Source organism: Dasypus novemcinctus, chromosome 7 (genome assembly GCF_030445035.2).
Source record: "Dasypus novemcinctus isolate mDasNov1 chromosome 7, mDasNov1.1.hap2, whole genome shotgun sequence".
Lineage (NCBI taxonomy): Eukaryota > Metazoa > Chordata > Mammalia > Cingulata > Dasypodidae > Dasypus > Dasypus novemcinctus.
The window spans coordinates 82614730-82635427 of NC_080679.1; the positions used below are offsets into that span (position 1 = coordinate 82614730).

A 20698-nucleotide genomic window follows, 5' to 3' on the forward strand; every position below is an offset into this window, starting at 1 on the left:
TTTAAGATTCTGTTCCTCAAGAACCACTCTGGTACGAAGCTGTATTAGTTAGGGTTTTCTAGGTAAAAAGAATCAACAAGAGATATCTTTTAATAGTATGAGATTTTATGAGTCTCTCATGTGACCATGGGGATGCACAAGTCCAGGTTCCTCAGGCAGGCTGCAACCAGAGGCTCCGATGAAAGTCCAGTGAAGGTTTTTGATGAGTTCTGGGAGACGGTGGCTGTCCAGAGATGAGCTGGGAAATTCTCTCTCAATGCTGGAATCACTTCCCCTTTTAAGCCATTCAATCAATTGGATACAGCCTCACTCATTACTGATGGCAATCTTCCTGATTGATGTAATTATAATCAGCTATCTATGATTTACCACTGCAGTAAAGTCAATGGTGACTAAAGTCCATAAATGCCCTTGTATTACAGTTAGCTCAGTGCTTGCTTGACCAAACAACTGGGCACAATTACCTGGCTGAGTTGACACAATAGCCTAACCGTCACATTCATATACAACTTTAAAAAATAACAGTGCTTTAGTGACTAACATAGTATTGCAATTAGTCAATTAGTAGATTAAGAGCCAGACATTCTCAATAAATATTCCTAAATAGCTCTGCCCAGCCATCTATCCAACCATCTTTTAAACATTTAGTGCTTTTGTTGGGCCAAGAACTGTGTTATTTTGAAATAAAGTTGGAAAATTGCAACTTCTTACTTCAGATGGTTGTTTGAGTTTTAACAGGTTCATTGCACCTCTATGAGCCAGAAAGGCAGATTTAAATACTCAAAGAACTTCCAGATTGGATCTGAGAGTAACTTTATTAGTTATATTATTAGTTATATATATATTAGTTATATTAGTTACATTAAAACTCCTGGGAAACTGTTAACAGCAGGATTGTTTCTATGGGAAGTAAATGTTTTATGTCCATATATGATTTCATTCATCTGTCAGACACAGAGTTAGAAGCCAAAGGTAGGGTTTTGTTCAGTTCCACAGTATCAGACTGAGTTTGTAACCACAGTATTCACCTTGATAATGTGTGCATAGAAAATCATCTTTACTGCTTGAAAGACATCTTAAAATCCTTTTAGCAGGTGTTTGACCTACAGTCATAGATGCACAAACACATGCCTCACACTTATTTTCCCCTCTCATAAATGAGATTCTTTTTCTATAATAAATGCAAAAGTATTTTAATTATTTGTATTGATTCAAGTAACCATAATTACTTACTAAAGAAAATAATTTTCTGTGAGAATTAAAGTAAAAGTGAGTTCTTTCACTAGGTTATTGTGATCATTCTACCATTTGTAAGAATCTGCTTGACACCAATTTTAACAATTACCACCTGCTATTGAAAAATAAAGCTCACCATGAGTTAAGCATTGTCTTCAAGGAAAATTCTTAAACAGTGACTTTTCTCTGGCCCTACTCTAATCTTACACCCTTATTCCACTTTTTCTATAGCCTCTCCCTGGTACCTTGGTAATTCTGCCAGAAAATCCCCATTAAAACTACTTTACAAGTATCCTCCCACAGAAATTAATAATTTTCCACCTCAATTCCACACTCTACTCACCCTACCAAAAAAGAGAACACTTACGCCTTCTGTCTAATGGGTTGCTTCAGATACTGTGAAGTGAATTCAACATTGAAAGAAAAGCAGCATCTTTAAATTAATTTGCAGTTATGTATGAACAGCTCATGTACTTCTCAAAGAAGGGAATTCCCTTTCAAAAGGGATTGCTTGTTAACTGAACTGAAAGTGTTATTTAATTGAATTTCAGACAAAGGGAAGAGAAGCATTTTTTAGCAAAAAAGGCTTTCTTCAGATTTAGGGTTGTCAGATTTAGCAATTTAAAAAACAGGATGCCCTGTTAAATTTGACCTTCAGATAAGTAATCAAAAAATTTTGAGTCTAAGTATCTTTTGTTTCTCAGAAATTCAATTTAACTGGGTATTAGGTATTTAATCTAGCAACTCTGTTCAGATGGCACAAATAATCCTGGTAGTTACTAGGCTCTCTGTTGCATAAAGCCAGCCTGGACCTCTCTACCTCTCATTCGCCAGCCCAATCGCAGGTGATGAGTTGGCCGTTGGGTACCATTGTACTTCCCTCATGCAGCAGCTGTCATAGCAAATCCAAGCACTATTCTAGGCCAACACAGTGACATTCTACACACGAGAGCAAGAATGCCCTTTCTAGCCCAGGGGACCTTGAAACATTATTGGATGACTAGAAGTTAGTAAGAGATAGTTGGAAATTTGAGCAGAAAGAATAATTTAAGGGAAGCTTTAGTTGAATGTAATAATGTATTTATAATAAATTAAGTATACTTTTGTCATAAGTATATATAGCATGTACAGAAAATTTAATATAGAGTGAGCTTTTTGAATCAGGAAATACTCTGCCTTTCATTTTTCAAAATCTATTTTCCGTAACTTCTTTGAGCTTGTTTTGTACAAAATGGTTCTCTTTTAAACAAATGCCTCAGTAACAATTGTAGATTAAATTGTTCTCTGCCCATAATTGTTCACTATTCAGATTTTATACATAGAGAGTCTTTATCAATTCAATTTTCATGGCGGGGATAGTTCTGGTCTCAATTTCTCATCACTCTTTAAGGCGCTTCTCTTTGTCTTCAGGTCACTCAGAAGGGAAAGTGTCAAACAGGCCCTCATTCCCCAGGGCTGTGAATTTAGGTGCCACCCTCTTCCCCTGGCCCTCCTCAGCTCTCTATTCTTTCCCTGGAATTCTGTTCTGCCTAGGGCTACCCCGCTGCCTTTCAGTTCCACATCATCTGTGCCTTTGATGATTTTGCTTTGTGAGGACGTGGTTTCATACTATTTCCTTTTAGCAAGAAGAGTAATTTCAACTTGAATTTATGCAAAGGAGGAATCCCCCCACCCTAAGCAGAATTCCTCATTCAGAAAATTTCTTAAACACCCTTCCCACCACAGGACTCCTCTTGAACCATTTCACACCTTCATTTGTTCAACACTGCTAAGAGTGAAGGATGAAAGAAAACAAACTATGTATTCTTAAAAACACTAATACCTAGAAATTCAATAACATTTCCAACAAAGGGGTGTACTACATTTCTCCCAAGAACAGAGTTTAATCTATGACATGCCATGTGTACCTAAAGGATTTGTATACTAATTGGAAATATGGCATTATTTTGCTAAACTGTTATCAAGGTAGATATCTACAAAAAGAGAGTGTAACTATTTTTTTCTCTCTAATATTTTCTGTTAAAATGCTAATTCTAGCTTCTTTTTCCTTCAAAGGAAATTGTGCCAAGTTAACTTGATTTTTTTCCCTCTAATTATTGTCCCACAGCAATAAAAGGACAAATGCTGACTTTAGCACTATTTCCCCTGGCTGCTACTTATAGCCATATAACTCCCACCTTTACTAGCACAATTGGCAAAAATGACCTGCATTGCGTGAGAGAGTAGAGCAAGAATAATGGCATTCACTCTGTCTTTGTCTTTGTGAGGTTTATATTAAATTACTTTTAGACCGTGGTTTTCAAATAAAATTGAATGTACTCCTGACATTTCCACAAAGGAGAGGGAGAGAAGGAGAGAGATGAGAAGCAAGAAGGAGATGGGGATGAGGAAAAGGAAGAAAATGGAGAACCAAGAAGAGTTTAGAGGGAAAAGAAGAGCAATGAGAGGGATGAGGAAGCAAATGAGCAGGGCTGACCATACTCTTTCACCTCTCCATGGAAGGCTGCTATAGCTTCCACCTTCCTCAAAACCTGCCACATCCAAACTGGATTTAGGCAGTGCCTCCTCCATTTCCAGCTAAACAGGTCCTGGGAGACCCCAGACCTTTAGGCTTCTTTTAGACGTTTAGTCATCTCATACTTGGTATCTCAAAATCTGCAACAATATACGCAGTCATGAGCAATTAGACTTCCACTTTCCATACCAACTCAAATCTCTGTGGTCAGAACATTCACCACCACAATAAGAATATTTACTTTTTAACATAGATGACTTCTTTACTAAATGAGCTTTATTTAAATTATTTATAATTAGGATCATTATTCTTGATGCAAACTAATCACAGCTGTTCAAAGGAATCCTTGAAGTTATTATGAGTATGATTGACAAGAAAGAACTTGAATTTCACAATTTTTATATCATGGACTAGCCACAGCCCCTCTTTTTTGACTCTCTTCTCTATAAGGAAAAGGCCACCCAATGATAATTGTGATTCTTCATGACAAAACTACAGGCAGAGCCTAATAAACTGTAGTGGGTCTAGATATCTGTCCAAAAATTGTATGTAAGAATATTATGCTCCTTTACTTTTGGTTTAATCAATTTAGTTGTCTCTTGGTCACTGATTATTGGATCAAACAACAAATTAATTCATTTTTCTGTGTTAAAAAAAATCTCAGTGACTTATAACAATAGTTACTACTGCTGGTTGGCTTGGTTCCATGCATTTTTTTTTTAACTCCAGGAACCAGGCTGAACCCACAGCCCCTATTTGAGATGTGCCATTCTAAGAGCAGAGGAAAAAGAACAAGAGATTCCGTGGAACTAAAATAATGCTTTTAAATTTCTATTTCATTGAAGACTATGCTTTTTGTCTCACATTATATTGGCCAAAGCAAGTCACATGGTAAATCTGACAATGGACAAGGAAGTACCTTCCAGGGCATCACCCACTTGGAGGCCCTGCAAGTCACATGGCAACTGGTGGAGCGGTATAGTTGGCAATCTACCATAACTGCATATTACTAAAGTGTCCATCTCACCCCCTTGAGTTCATAAGATCTCCTGCTTCAGTATCAGGCTTTGTGTACAGGACTCATTGACAAGCCTGTGACCCTCTCAACTGTCCTTTCTGAGGTTTTGTCACCTGGCTAGGATACTATCATCTTCTTCCTCATCTAGAGACTCTCTTTGTTCACTTGTACAAATCTCTCCCTTCTCTCCTCTGCCCTAGGACTTCTATCATCATATATGCAATGCATTTAATAGTTTACAAAGAGAGAAAAAAAGCTTTGATTTCAATAGTTTCTGTTTACTGTTTTACTAAACTTCCTGAGGTAATAAAGACCTCTCCAATTGCTTTAAATGCTAGAGAAAGGAAAGATATAAGCAGAGCATATATAAATTTATATCTCAATAAACTATCTCACCATATAATTAATTTTCTAATGGCTAAGGCTATCCATCCAAGTCCAGAATCCATCCAAGTCCAGGATATTTTAGCACTTTTATACTGTTAAAGCATCTTTTTATTTAGGAATTCATTAAGTACAAGGCATACCTTATATTGGTTAGTGGTTGCGTGTTTTCTGGAGTTCAAGTAAAGAATTCTGGTATAGTCAAATGTAGAGTCTAGAAATAGCAATTGTGTATAAGATCAGACTGAATAAATTATTTGTCAAATAAAATTTACCATAGGGCAAAGAAATACAGAGCTAAAGATAGGCTAATGTCTATTAGAGCTATGTTTGAGTAAGAAAGTTCTCTGTGGAGCAATAGTACAAGCCTGTGGGCTACAACAAAATATATATGATCAAGCAGGTTTTGGGAACTGATTTGAATAAAAATATGTAAAACAATTTATTTTTCATCAAATGCTGCCCCAAACATATTGGCAAACTGGAATTATATTCAAATTAACCCAATTAATGAGATTGAAATATAAGATATGATTTTCTAAACACTTTATTCAATAGCTATGCTAAGAAAGGCAAAAGATGCCAATAATTGCACAATTTTATTAATTGAAATAGAGGTATTCTATGTTCATATTTCTTAAGTCCAAACATGCCTAGAATGCACGTGTTTCCTAAATCCAAAATAAATATACAATTATCCAGGATTACCCAGCTCGAAATGATAGAATTAAGGTATGATAGAGTGAAGCAAAATCTGCTCTATGTTTTATTTTATTTCAACATATAGCAAATTTTGCTTCACTCTTTGTATTAACTTTTTATTAGTGTCCAAAGTAAATATAGACTATTTGGCAGAGCAATAAATGATGTGTTCAATTTGAACAATGTAATTTTTTGGTATTGGGTCAACAAAATCACTAGTGGATTGAGTGAATTTTGTTCTTTTTATTTTACTGTTATTATAGTGTCCTAAAAATACCCTTGAAATACCCAAATGTAGATGTAGGCATATTTTAGCTATGTAACTTTAAGTATAATCTGCATATGGCATGAAAATTTAAGGGATGGATAATAGGGTTTTTTAAAAATATTTTTGTACATGGATGAGCTTATAATTCTAAAAATGAGTTTTATTGAAAACCAAACGAAGTAAATACTTTTATTCTAGATATACCAAGCCAAATTGTTTCTAGAAAATAAATGTATAAAGCAATAATTCTTAGGCTTGGGAAATTTTATGTAAAAAGCAATTTCTTTGGTGGGTGTTAAAAAAAGTTATGTGAGATCATAACTGTAAGAATCATACTTTCCTCAGTTATTTTTATTATTATTGGCAGTAACATTCATTTGTAAAATGGGTGGCAAGAACACTACAAAATGAACTGAAACATTTCCTCACGAATTGCCATGCCCAGATGGTATATGTCCCCAGAATAGTAATGGGGCTATAAAAGAAGCTGGCAATCATTTCGGCAGGAATCTATTTGGTTTTTTCTTAGCATAAACATCAAACCAGTTTTGGGAAAGAATTGCAGATATCTGATTTTTTCTTACTTCAAATCATATAGTAGGAGGTGGTCAGGATACATAAATATTGTACAATTTCAGAGTCAATAATAGCTTAATAACACAGCTCTTTATATTATGTTTGTATATAGTTTAAGTTTAAAACCATATAGGTATCTTTAAAATATTTCATAACTATTAAAACTGGAATGTCCTAATTTGGGAGTTAGGAGATAAAAATGTAAGTTTTTATTTGAATTCTACCATAAAAAGCTGGTAACCCTGGAAAACTGCATTATTTACTTTGGAAGTAGGAAGCACCTAAATTCTAAACAAAGAAATGTCAACTTTTCTTTAATTCTGTTTGGTTTTCTGTTAAATGAGAGGGATGTATTAGATGATCTCTAGCTTTCCTTTCAAGTTTGCCCATTTCTTGATTTTATGATTTACTTATCTTGATCAGATTCTCTTAAAATAACTTACTTAACATTTCAGAAGATGAAGGTCAGAGGTTGAGGCAAACTAAGGCTTCTCTGTTTATAGGCTCTGCTGACCTGTTCCACACCAACGTCAACATGCTATTACATTAAGCTATATTCCACGTTTAACTAAAGTTGTAAAATTCACATCAAAACCTAAAGGCTTTAATACTAATTTGATTTTAAAAAACAAGGGAAGGAGGTTGTATTTTGAAAAAGTCTGTTTCATGCCCCTGAGTATGTCTGACCAGTTTCTCATTCTCTGTGTGGTATTCATTTGTTACTTTGTGTTGCTCTGTCCCTCTGCACAGCACTTCTGCTCAGCCCACCCCACATCCAACATCTCTGTCTATTCTCAGCACAGTGGACGGATAGCAACTTGAAGGCAGGGTATCTGAACGTGATTCCCCAGCTCTGCCACTAATTCACTTGTAAATTTGGGCAACCATTTTGGGGAACCATTTTTCTTCTTTATTTGTTTATCTAATGAAGGAATTGGCCTTTAAATATAAGATCCTTTCTACATATAACGGTCTTTTCTTTTTAGTGGAAGTCCCTATTTTTGAATTAAATATTGTCTTCTTTACCAATTACATATTATACTATTTGAGGGAAATTTTCTTTTCCTTAATCTTCATTTTTAAAATAGACAATGCTTTTCTCATACATTTAAAACAACTAAATTAAGCTGTTTTAACATTCTTTGTTGATTTTCTGTGTCAGTGGCCTATAATAGAAAGAGAGTCACATTCTTTGAAATAAAACATAAAATCTTATTTATATTTGCATAGTGATTAACGTATTAAGGCCAAATTTCTTCAAATACAATGTGTCTTTAAGATTGCCTTCACGCTTAAGACTTTTGTGTGAAAGGCCATAGTGAAAATGAAATTGTTTACTTTGCGTCCATATAGATATTTCTTTTTGGTTGGAAAAATTGAGATGCTCAAAGAATTCTGAACTATGAAACTACTTGAATTAAGATTACTTTAAATGAGGCTCAAGCCACTCATTAAAGGAACCAAAACCATACTGTTTATGGGTTCTAGCCACCTCACTGTGAAGATCTTTCAGGGCAATAAATGCTTACTGTCAAAACCAATATATAATATATGTGTAATCTATGCTGAAGAGAATATATAAAATGTTCAGAAGAAAAAACCACATACAATAGTAGAACATCTGTCAATAGTAGAAAGTCTTGGAAATAATACAGAATATTACCATTATTTATGTTCTGAACTTATAAAGCATCCTCCTCAAGAAATTGTCATGCTACTAAAATAGCATTCTAATGCTATGGATTTATTCTCCTCCCCTCTTTTTTCTGTTAGTTGGATAGCATCATTTTAATAGAATATATCATTTCTTTTCATTTATTATTTGTACTTTTTAATAAATTTCCCTCATCCTCTTTTTGTCATTAATTAATATTGTTCAGGCCTAGAGCAACATTGTGCCTGGGAATTTCCTCCTGTCAGCCTTCATGTTACTCAAATGTGGCCAGTCTCGAAGCCAAACTCAGCATGTAAATGCAATGCCTTCCCCCCAGCGTGGGACATGACACCCGGGGATGAGCCTCCCTGGCACCGAGGGACCACTATCAACTACCAACTGATGATGCAACTGGAAAATGACCTTATACGGAAGGTTCAATGCGGATCAGCAGAATATCCCTGTCTACATAAAATAACATGACTTTAAAATGCTGTTTGACCTAAAGTAAGGGGGAAATGGAAAGGAGAAATGAGTTTATATGGCTACAAGTTTCTAAAAAAGAGTCTGGAGGCTGGCAGAAGGATTGCCCTCATGCACAACTGAGCAGAGTCAGAGAGACAGATAAAGCAGATACAACCCCCAGATATTGGTTCCTTTGAGGGCTAAAGAGACCCATGGGAGTTATGGTCATGGCCGATGGGGTTAACTACCAGGGCAGATGGCCCCTCTTTGGAAATGGTGTTTATGTGTGATGAATCTGGACTCAGATGGGATCTTCCTTCATAAGACTTTCATGCTAATGTGCTGGAGGTGCAGTTAATGTTGGGGTTTAAGATATATTTAGGGGATTTGAATCTCTGGACTGACAATGTGATAGCCAGGTCCTGAGCCTCAACAGACTCCAGCACCTACAATCTGATTTATTGGACTTACCACACTCAGCTAAGATGGAGTTGAAGAAGGACAACCACCACACCATGGAGCCTAGAGTGATTACAACTGAAAGTGGGAGGATTGCATCCAGCATCCATGTGGAATCTGAGCCTCCTCTTGACATAGAGGTGCAATGGACACAACCAATCCAATGTCCACATAGAAGAGGTGGCATTGGATTGGGAAAAGTGGACATGGTGGCTGATGGGTATGGGGTAAGGCAGGAAGAGATGAGAGGTGGAGGCGTCTTTGGGACATGGAACTGCCCTGGATGGTGCTTCAGAGGCAATCACCGGACATTGTAAATCCTCACAGGGCCCACTGGATGGAATGGAGGAGAGTATGGGCCATGATGTGGACCATTGACTATGAGGTGCAGAGGTGCCCAAAGATGTACTTACCAAATCCAATGGATGTGTCATGATGATGGGAACGAGTGTTGCTGGGGGGGGGGGGGAGAGGTGGGGTGGGGGGGTGGGGTTGAATGGGACCTCACATATATATTTTTAATGTAATATTATTACAAAGTCAATAAAAAAATAAAATAAAATTAATATTGTTCATATTATTGCTATTTATTATTTCTTTCTACTCACAATTTCACCTTTGTTTTCTTAAAACCTTAGTTAATTTTTAAATTTTTATATTAGGTAATTTGTAGATTTACAGAACAATCATGCATAAAATACAAAATTCCCATACACCATCCCACCACCAATGCCTTGCATTGGTTTGGAACATTTGTTACAATTGATGATAGCACATTTTTATAATTTTCCTATTAATTAAGGTCCATAGTTTAAGATTCACTATGTAGTGTAGTTCCATGAATTTTTTTCTAAGTTTTATTCTGTTACCATAGACATTTTTTTTTAACCATCTCTTCCATTTCATTTTCTTTGGGATTTTTTCTTATCTCCTTTAGTTTTCTTGTCTAATTGGCTGCTACTTTTTTGTTTGTTTGGATTTTGTTTTGTTTTTTTCATTTAAAAATATTATGGAAGTACATCATTCATTCATGAGCATACATAAAAAATAAGTGTATACTAAAAATTGTGAACTTACAAAACAAACAAGCATAACATCATACAGGGCTCCCCTACATCGCCTCACCACCAATACCTTGCATCATTGTGAAACATTTGTGACAAATTATGAAAGAGCATCTTTAAAGTGTTACTACTAAATATGGTCCCTATCTTACACTTGGTGTATTTATCCCACAACTCACCCTATTATTTTTTTGTTCATTAACCATACAATTTATTTAAAGTGTAAAACCAATGGCATTTGATATAATCACTGAGTTGTGCATTTATCACTTCACTCAATATTAGAGCATTTTCATTACTTCAAAAAAGAACAAAACAAAAAAACAACCACTATGTTTGCACTACTAATTATAAACCCTATGATGTGCTTTTACCATATCTATTTATTTCCAAACAACCGTTTAGCAATGCTGCAACTTTACATTCAAACTTCAACTTTACATTCTCTAACCACTTTTATTCTAGCTATTAACTCCATGAATTTGCTCATTGTGAATATTTAGTTCATAATAGCAATATCATAAAATATTTATCCTTTTGTGCCTGGTTTGCTTTATTCAACATAGTGTCCTCCAGGTTCATTCTTGTTGTCATATGCTTCATGACTTCATTTCTTCTTACATCTGTGTAATAATTCCATCATATGTCTATACCACAGTTTGTTTATCCATTCGTCAGTTGATGGACACCTGGGTTGTTTCTATCCTTTGGCAATTGTGAATAATGCCAATATGAACATCACTGTGCAGATGGCTGTTTGTGTAGCTGCTCTCACATCTTCTGGTTATATATCTAGTAGTGGTATTGCCAGGTCACACAGCAGATCTTTAACTAACTTCCTTAGGAACACCAAACAGACTTCCACATTGACTGTACCATTCTCTAATCCCACCAACAGTGAATAAGTGTTCCTATCCACATCCTCTCTCTAACACCTGTAGTTTTATTTGTTTAACAGTGGCCATTCTGGTAGGTGTGAAATGATATCTCTTTGTAGCTTTGATTTGCATTTCCCTAACAGCCAGTGATGTTGAATATTTTTCATGTTTTTGTTGTTGCTTTTGTTGTTTTTTGCCATTTGTATTTCTTCTTTATAAAACTGTCTATTCAGGTTTTTTTCCCATTTTTAAAATTGGGTCATTTGTCTTTTTATTGTTGAGTTGTAGGGTCTCTTTATGTATCGTGAATATTAGACCCTTGTTGGATGTGATTTCCAAATATTTTCTCCCATTGAATAGGCTGCCTTATCATCCTCTTCACAGAGTCCTTTGAGGTACAAAAGTGTTTAATTTTGAGAAAGTCTCATATATCTATTTTTTCATTTGTTGCTCTTGCTTAGGTGTAAGGTTTAAGAGGCCCTATATACAAGGTTTCCCTACAATATCTTATAGGATTTTTATAGCCCAGACATTTCTATTTATGTCTTTGATCTATTTGGAGTTGATTCTAATATAGGGAATGATATAGGGGTCTTCTTTCACTGTTTGGTTATAGATATTCAGTACTCCTAGCACCATTTGTTGAAGAGACTGTTCTGTCTCAGAAAAGGATTTGGTTGGCTTATCAAAAATCAGTTGACCATAAAGGTGAGGGTCTATTTCTAAAATCTCAATTTGGTGCCATTGGTTAATGTGTCTATCTTTATACCAAGGCCATGCTGTTTTGACCACTTTAGCTTTATAATACACATCAAGGTCAGGAAGCAGAGTCCTCCAACTTCACTCTTCTTTTTTAGGATGTATTGGCTATTCAGGACAACCTTTCCCTTCCTAATACATTTGGTAATTGACTTCTCTATTTATGTAAAGTAGGCTGTTGGAATTTTGAGGGGGATTATGTTCAATATATAAATCAGTTTGGATAGAATTGACATCTTCACAACGTTTAGTCTTCCAATTCATGAACACAGAATGTCCGTCCATTTGCTTAGGTTTTCTTTGATTTCTTTTAGCACTGTTTTGTAGTTTTACATTTCTAGTTAAATTAATTCCTAGATATTTGAGTCATTTTGTTCTATCATAAATGGAAGTTTTTTTCTTGATTTCCTCCTCAGCTTGCTCATTACTAGTGTACAGAAACACTACTGATTTTTGGATGTTCATCTTGTATCTGACACTTTGCTGAAATCATTTATTAGTCCTAATAGCTTTGTCATAGATATTTCAACATTTTCTAACTATGGAATCATGTCATCTGTGAATAATATTAGTTTTACTTCCTCTTGATTTCTTTTTCTTCCTTAATTACTCTAGCTAGAACTTCTAGCACAATATTGAATAACATTGGTGACATGAACAGTCTTGTTTTGTTTCTGATCTTTGAGGGAAAGCTCTCAACCTTATGCCATTGAGTATGATGTTTTGTGTGGGGTTTTTACATATGCCCTTTATTATGTTGAGGAACCTTCTTTCTATACGTATCTTTTGAAGTATTTTTTCAAGAAAGGATGCTGGATTTTGTAAAATGCCTTTTCTGCATCAGTTGAGATGGTCATGTGGTTTTTCCTTCAATTTGTTGAATTGAATTAGTTGTTTTCAGTCCTTGTCTTGTCTGGAGCTTTGATTTGTTCTTTTGCCTGAGGCCATATCTTCCTTTTTCTTACTATGGCTTGTAATTTTTTGTTGATGTCTAGGCATCTGATTATGGTGCTGAGTTTACTCTGATGTTCAGTGTCTCTCTCTTGCATAGGGATTTACTGGTAAGTTACTGTGTGCTAACATTCTTCTTTGATTTTTGGTTCAACTTGTTCTAAATATTTAGGATTGCCTCTGTTTAACTGCTCAAACCAGGGTTCAGGACCCAGTATTGGGGTGCAGCCAGTTTTCAAGGATATTGGAGAGTGGGGCAAAAAAGGCACCAGATTGCCTCTTTTATTTATTTTTTACCGTTTCCCTTCTCTGCATGCACTTTCTGAGTCTACCAGCAGGTGGCACTCTTCCACAGACCTCTCAGCTCAGACCCCAGATACTAGTGGAGAATGCAATCACTGTAATTCCACCCGTTCAGGTAGTGCAGAAGCATTGTCCTCTTGGTAGGCCAAGCATCACTAACAAACTTTCTCAGAAGCTACTCTCCTGCCATGACTGGCCACACACCCACTCCCTTAGAGACTCAGCAACTAGCCCCAGTCAACAAAAAGGGTGTTTGAGAGAGCAAATTATCCTTAGCTCCCTGCTGGTTCTCAGAGCAAACAAAGTTGTGGCCCCACACAGCCTGAAAGTGTGTTAAGCCTCCTAAGCAGCAGATCAAGTTGGCTGGCCAAAATACGAATTTGCCAAAGACTGTGTCCCTCCCTCTCCCCTTTCTTGGGGAAGAGGACCCCTGCAAAATTAGTCCATAACCGCTTGCCAGGATTTGGAGGACCAAGTGCTTATTGCTCCAAAGGTGGGGGGATGGTCCTCAGCAGCTATTGCTGCAGCTTTACTCATGGGATTTTACCAGCCAGCTGAGACTCCTTTCCTTCACTCATCTCTCATCTAGGTAATGTCTAGCCTTGCCCTGGTGTCCAAATCCTAGAAAAGTTTTCCAGACAGTTTCTGCCTGTCCTCTAGATATTTTTCTGGGAGAGAAGGGAGCCTTCTGCTTCTCTAATCCTCCATCTTCCAGGAAGTTGGCTCCAACTTTTAATTTATTTTGCTAGTTTCCTAAAGAATCATTCTTCTTCCATTTTTCAACTGCCTGCTTCACTATCTATTCCCAACATTTTTTTATTCTTTCAGATTTTATGTCAGTAAAATACACTTCCTGTTACCTTTTAGTCCTAGCTACTGCCATCTAATAAGGCATAGCTCCATAAATTAAGGCCATTAAAATTATTCAATGATAAATTTTTAAGCAAAGAGGTGAAGTTCCCTGTCCAATTTAAGTGGAAAACTATTGATTTTTTTCTTTATTTGTTAGGAGATTATATACAGATTCCAGTGTAATTTAAACTTTTTTCAGTATTTGATCTTATATTTCACAGTTTTTAAAGCTAGTTCAGAAGGAACCTTATAGGATTAGCTCTAAGTAATACAATTTTTAATTATTAAAATTAATGTAATATAAAGAATATATATGGTATTTAAATATAAGATATACTTAGACATTATTATTGAAATAAAGATACGCTTAGAGATTAAGAAGCACTTTTCATAATCTCAATATGATGTCATAATGATATGGATTGTATAGCTCATCTATAAATGTATTCTGAACTAGTTTATAATGATATATAATTATATATATATGACAAATATATGATCATATTTGTCAGTATAAAATGCATGTCTTCTATCTTCCTGGTTGTTTACTTTTCCAGTTTCACTAATGACCAGTGATCACAGAGATTTTCCTGGAGCATTTTTCTCAAGTGAAACATTTCTGGGACAATAAGATATCCTTTAGCAACTGTTTCCATTCCACCTACACAACTTTATGTGTAATGGACCCTGACATAGAATTCTCTTTGAAATTAAGTGATTGGCCACTATAGTCACAGGTACTTTAAATATACTTGTATATAAAATCTAAATAAAAATATATAAATTAAAGAAAGTATTAAAACAGTGGAATGAAAAAGGATAAAACCAATGGATGGGCAAAGACTTACCAGATAAGTGCAAACAAGAAAAAAGTAAGAGTCATTGTATTATATGTCATCAAAAAAAGAAATTAAAGTGAAACAAAGAAGGGCTATTTAAGGTAGTAAAGTGTTTTATTAACTTCAAAGATCTGATAATTAGCAATCTCCACATTCCTTATAACATAGTATTAGAATTAATACAACAAAGAATACAAGAGTCACAAGAATAAATAGAAACATATTGATAACAGAAAACGATTTATTTCTCTCAATTTATTACAGATTGGATAGAACAAAAATATGTACAAATGCATCTGAGAAATAAGGCAAATTTAATTGAGTTATACTGAACTCTATAGTTTTAAAATAAAGAATAAAGCTCTTTTTAGTGTTCTTGGGGAAATTATTTTAAAAATTACCTTTATTATGACAAAAAGGAAATATCAATAAATTCCATAAAAACGGAAATGGTGTAAACTACATAAACAATCATAAAGCAATAAAAGTAAACAAAATAACTTTCATGTGGTAACTATGAACATATTCTCTTAAACATATTTTTTTATCTAAGAGGAATTTGAAACTAAAATTCTTTTTAAAGATTTTCTGGGGGTGGTTTGCCTGTTTGTATTTTCATATGAAATTTCAAATCAGTTTGTCTAGTTGTAAAAATGTCTCATTATTTTTGTGGTGGCTGCATTTAACTTATTAGTTAACTTAGGAAGATTTGCTATCTTTCTGATATTGCATTCCTATGAAATAATAGGATATGCTTTTCTATCCACTTATATTATTTTTAGTTTATTCAAAGCTTTTTTATTTTTACTTTGTATTTAAGTAATTTTATTCCACTGTATATTTTTGTTATTATTAGAAAAAATTTGTGCTTACAAAACAATCATGCATAATGTGCAGAATTCCCATACACCACCCCTCCACCAAAACTTTAAATTTTGTGGAACATTTGTTACAGATTATAAAAAAACATGATCAGACTGTTCTGACTAACTGGTCCATAGTGTACGCTTGTTACCTTTTTTCCATACACCCCCTATTATTAACACTATGTATTAGTATCATACATTTGTTATGGTTCCTGAGAAAACACTCTCATATTTGTACTGATAACCATGGTACATCTTCCACCACATGGTTCACTTTGTTATACAGTTCCATGCTTTGTACATTCTATCAAAAGTGTACTCTCAGGTAAAATATCTATTGATCTTTTGTGTGTTAATTTTGAAACTGGGCACCTTAATTTTCTTATTGCCTGTAGAAATTCTACAGATATTTCTGTTCATTTTTCTAGGTATTTATCTAGCTTTGGTAATTGGGTGATGTTGGCTTCAAAAACAGTGTTGAGTAATTATAATGTTCAAAAAATATGTTGGTATATATAATGCGCTAATAGTTTTAATTTTACTTCATTTTTCTAATTGAAGTCTAATGTGACATAATTATTTCTCATATCTAAGTATATTTGTTTGTACTTTCATAAAATTTTTAAATAATAGTGTTATTTTTTTTTACTTTAATGAAAAAAAACTTCTAGGATTACTTTATTAAATATTCCTGCTTTGGGGGTCCATATGAATTTAGATGTTTATTTATGTTTTTAGTATATTATGAAGGCAGCATTGTACATTGGTGAGAAAGAGTAATCAGAGTTGAAACAACAGAGTAGCCATAAAAAAAAAAGGACCTCTATCTCATTCCTTATAAAAAACAAATCCCAAGTAGACTGAAAATTAAAATTTATAAAATTAAACCATAAAAATGCTAGAAGAAAATATGGGATATGGGAGAAACATGTATTTCCCCTCTGAGGGTGTGGAAGCTTTCTTAAACATGGCACAAAATCCAGAACACAAAGAAGAGTCAAAAATACATAAAAACCTTAAAATAAGAAAAAATTCTACAGCAAAAAAACACCGTAAAATGAAAAAAAAAAAGAAATGAAAAAAGAGACAATAGATAGCAGAATCACAAAGGTAATATCATACATAAAAAATTTGTGCAAATTATAAAGGAAAGTAAAATGAAAAATGGACAGTTCTTTAAATGAGCAGTTACAGAAGATGAAATGAAATATTGAATACAAATAGAAGTAATAATATGACATTTTTCCCTATTAGATTGGAAAGTTTGAAAATGTCATAATATATTTTGTTGGTGAGGATGTTAATAAACAGGCACTTTTATATATTGCTGTCAGAAGAATAAATGGACATATCTTCCTTAGAAGGTAATTTTGTAGTTTCTGCCAAAATTAATGATTCAACAGCCTTTGACACTGCCAAGTCTACTATTAGAAATTAGATATGCCCACATATATGTGAAATTATGCATGCACAATATATTAATTTTAGGTTTGTGTATAATAGCAAAAGATTAGAAATAACCTGAATACCCATGATCTGGAAATTGGTTCAATAAATTATGGTTCATACAAAAATGGAAAAATCAGGTATTTGTTAAAAAGAATTAGTCAGGGGGAGAGGTAAGATGTTGGCTGAGTAAGGAGCTCCAGGAGCCAGCTCATCCTACAGGGTAGTTAGTAATCACCCAGAACTATCTAAAGCACCTGTTTGAGAGGCCCAGGAGACCAGAAGAGCATCCAGCAACATCCTTGAAAGAATGGAAGAAAGATTCTTCCCATCTGCAGTGAAGTTGCATGAGTAGAGCACTCCATGCTGCAGAGGCTAGTGCCCATCCTCCATTGGTGGCAGAAGCTGTCTCAAGAGCTGTTCTGTGACTGGAGTTGGAAGCTCCATATTCCAGAAAGGGGGAGGAAGAAAGCATTGGTTACCAACTTTAGCTACTGATTAGCAGCAGATTCTGCTGGCTAAAGTATAATCTTAAGAACAATTAGAGTTTGAGTCTGTCCAAGTAGGTCAGAGGCTAGTAACCACCATTTTGGCTCTGCCCACAGCCTGAGGCAAAGCAGGACTGATTGAAAAGCACAGTGATGATAGGGACTGGCTTCTTTCCACCCATACTGGACTACAGCCCTAGCCTGGGTATCAACCACATCTGTAGCAGGGAGGGAGCTGACAGGACTTATACTAGCCTACCTGAGTAATGACAGGCACTTTCAGCAGGCACCGACTGAATAGTCAGACATTGGGGCTCTGTCCCTGCACCCCAATAGGATAGGAAGGGACCTATGTTTCCTCAGCTTCTCTGGGAAACTGCAGACACTTTTGGTCAGCAAAAACTGGTTTGTTGAGCACCTTTGAGTCCATCATCACCCCCGCCTTTCTCAAAAGATAGAAGGGGGCTGGTGTATCTTCAGCCTCTCTAGGCTACTGCAGGTGGTTTCAGTCTGCACAGACTGGATACTCAGACACCTGTAGTTCCATCCCTGCCCCCCAGTAGATAGGAGGGGAGCTGTTTCCTCTGCCTCTCTGGGCAACTGAAGGTGCTTTTGGCCTACATAAACGGATTTGTTGAGCATTTTAGATTCCACCTCCACCACCATCCTCCCCTCCCCTCCCATAGGAGAGGAGGGGGCCTGTGTTTCTGCATCCTGTCTGGCAAAGGCACAAACTTTAGTACTGTGCACCTGAGGCTTCATCCCCAACCCTGATAGGACAAGAAGGGGACTGCGTTTCTTCAGCCTCTCTGAATAATTGCAAATGCATTTGGCTCACAGAGACTGAAAAGTCAGACACCGGTAGCTCAATCCCTGCCCCCAAGTAGGATAACAAAGGAGCTGTTTTCTCAGCCTTTCTGGGCAATGGCAGGTACTTCCAGCCTCCACAGACTAGTCTGTTGGGTACTTATGGATCCACCCACAGCCCACAATAGGATAGGATGGGGCTGGTGGTCTGTTAGCCTTTCTGGGCAACTGCAGGCACTTTTGGCCTGCACAGATTGAACTGTTTGCCTCCTGTGGATCCAGCCCACCCCCCAATAGTATAGGAGGCAGGCATTTCCTCAGCCTCTCTGAGCAAACTCGGGCACTTTTGACCTACACACTGATGTGAGTGCCCCCTAAAGGGCAAAAGGGACAGTATTCCCTCAGCCTCTCAGGGCAAATGCAAGCACATTTGACCCACATGGATTACATTGTTGGGCACTCCAAAGGGTCTGTTCCCTCCCCGGGCAGGGAAAAGGGGGTATCAGTGCTACATCAGTCTACCTGGACAACCATGTTCATTTTGGGCCCGCATGACATAGATTGTTGCTCACACCTGCAGCCTCATCCCTGTCCCAGGCAGAGGAGGAAGGGATGTGAAGCTTCAACAGCCTCGCTGGGCAACTACAGACCCTCTTGTCCTGCACGACTTGGATTATTACACATGGCTGTGGCTGTGTCCCTACCCCTGGCAGATGAGAAAGGTGGGAAAAGTTTCATCAGTTCCTGTGGCAACCTGGGCAGCTTCAACCTCCACAGCTTACAGTACCAACTACGTCATTGGCTCCTACCACACAACAAAGGAAGAAAAGGCAGGAAACCCCTAAACTAAAGAAAGAAAATGTGCCCAGAATAAATACATCTTGCCAGATGGCAAGACACCAACAATGATTGCAACCCATAACAAGAAACAGGAAGATAAGGTCCAGTTGGAATAATAAGATAAGCCTCCGGTTGACATAAAGGAGTTTAGATGGCTAGTCATAGATGGTCAAACAAATGTCCTTAATAAATTCAATGTGATGGCTTAAGAAATTAAGAATGTTGGGTAGACACTGGGTGAGCACAGAGAGGAATTTAAAAGCATGAATAGAGGAATGGCATCTCTTACGGGAATGAAAGATACAGTCAATGAAATTGAAAACACACTGGATGGGAAGCAGACTTGGCCCAATGGATAGGGCATCTGCCTACCACATGGGAGGTCTGCAGTTCAAACCCCAGGCCTCCTTAACCCATGTGGAGCTGACCCATGTGCAGTGCTGATATGTGCAAGGAGTTCGTGCCATGCAGGGGTGTCCCCTGTGTAAGGGAGCCCCACGCACAAGGAGTACGCCCCCTAAGGAGAGCCGCCCAGCACAAAAGGAAGTGCAGCCTACCCAAGAATGGTGCCGCACACATGGAGAGCCAACACAAGATGACGCAACAAAAAGAAACACAGATTACCGGTGCCACTGATAAGGATAGAAGTGGTCACAGAAGAACACACAGCAAATGGACAGAGAGAGCAGACAAAGAAAGAAAAATAAATAAATTAATTAATTAATTAAAAAAATAAACTGGAGGGAGAAGTAGATGTGGCTTAAGCAGCTGGACTCCAGCCTTCCACATGGGAGGTCCTGGGTTTGGTTCCCAGTGTCTCCTGGAGAAGATGAGCAAGATAGTGAACTGATGTGATGGCTTGGCATGGCGAACTGATTCAAAAAGATGAAGCTACAAGATGATGCAACCAAAAGACACAGCACGGAAGCACAATGAGAGACACAACAAACAGGGAGCAGAGGTGAGTCAAGCAATTAGGAAACTCGCCCCACATGGGAGGCCCTGGGTTCAGTTCCCAGATCCTCCTAAAAAGAAGACAAGCAGAAAGGTAGTGCAGACAATGGGGGGGGGGGGGGGGAATAAAAATCAATCAAACAATAAATAAATAAATCTTTTAAAAAAATACACTAGAGGCATATAGCAGTAGATTTGAGGAGGCAGAAGAGAGGATCAGTAAGCTTGACAGCATGGCCTCCAGGAGCAAACAAACAGAAGAGTGAATGAAGGAAGAAAAGAATGAAGGAAATTTAACAGGGGTCTCAGGGAACTACATGAATGCAAGAGATGTGCAAATATGTGTTTCATGGGTGTCTCAGAAGGAGAAGAGA

General features: G+C 36.6%; 1 protein-coding gene across 19 annotated transcripts in view; it reads left to right on the forward strand.

The window, feature by feature from the left end:
- Positions 1-20698, forward strand: part of LOC101441329 (sodium channel protein type 1 subunit alpha) — a 196871-nt gene that overhangs the window by 72128 nt on the left and 104045 nt on the right. The window lies entirely within an intron of this gene.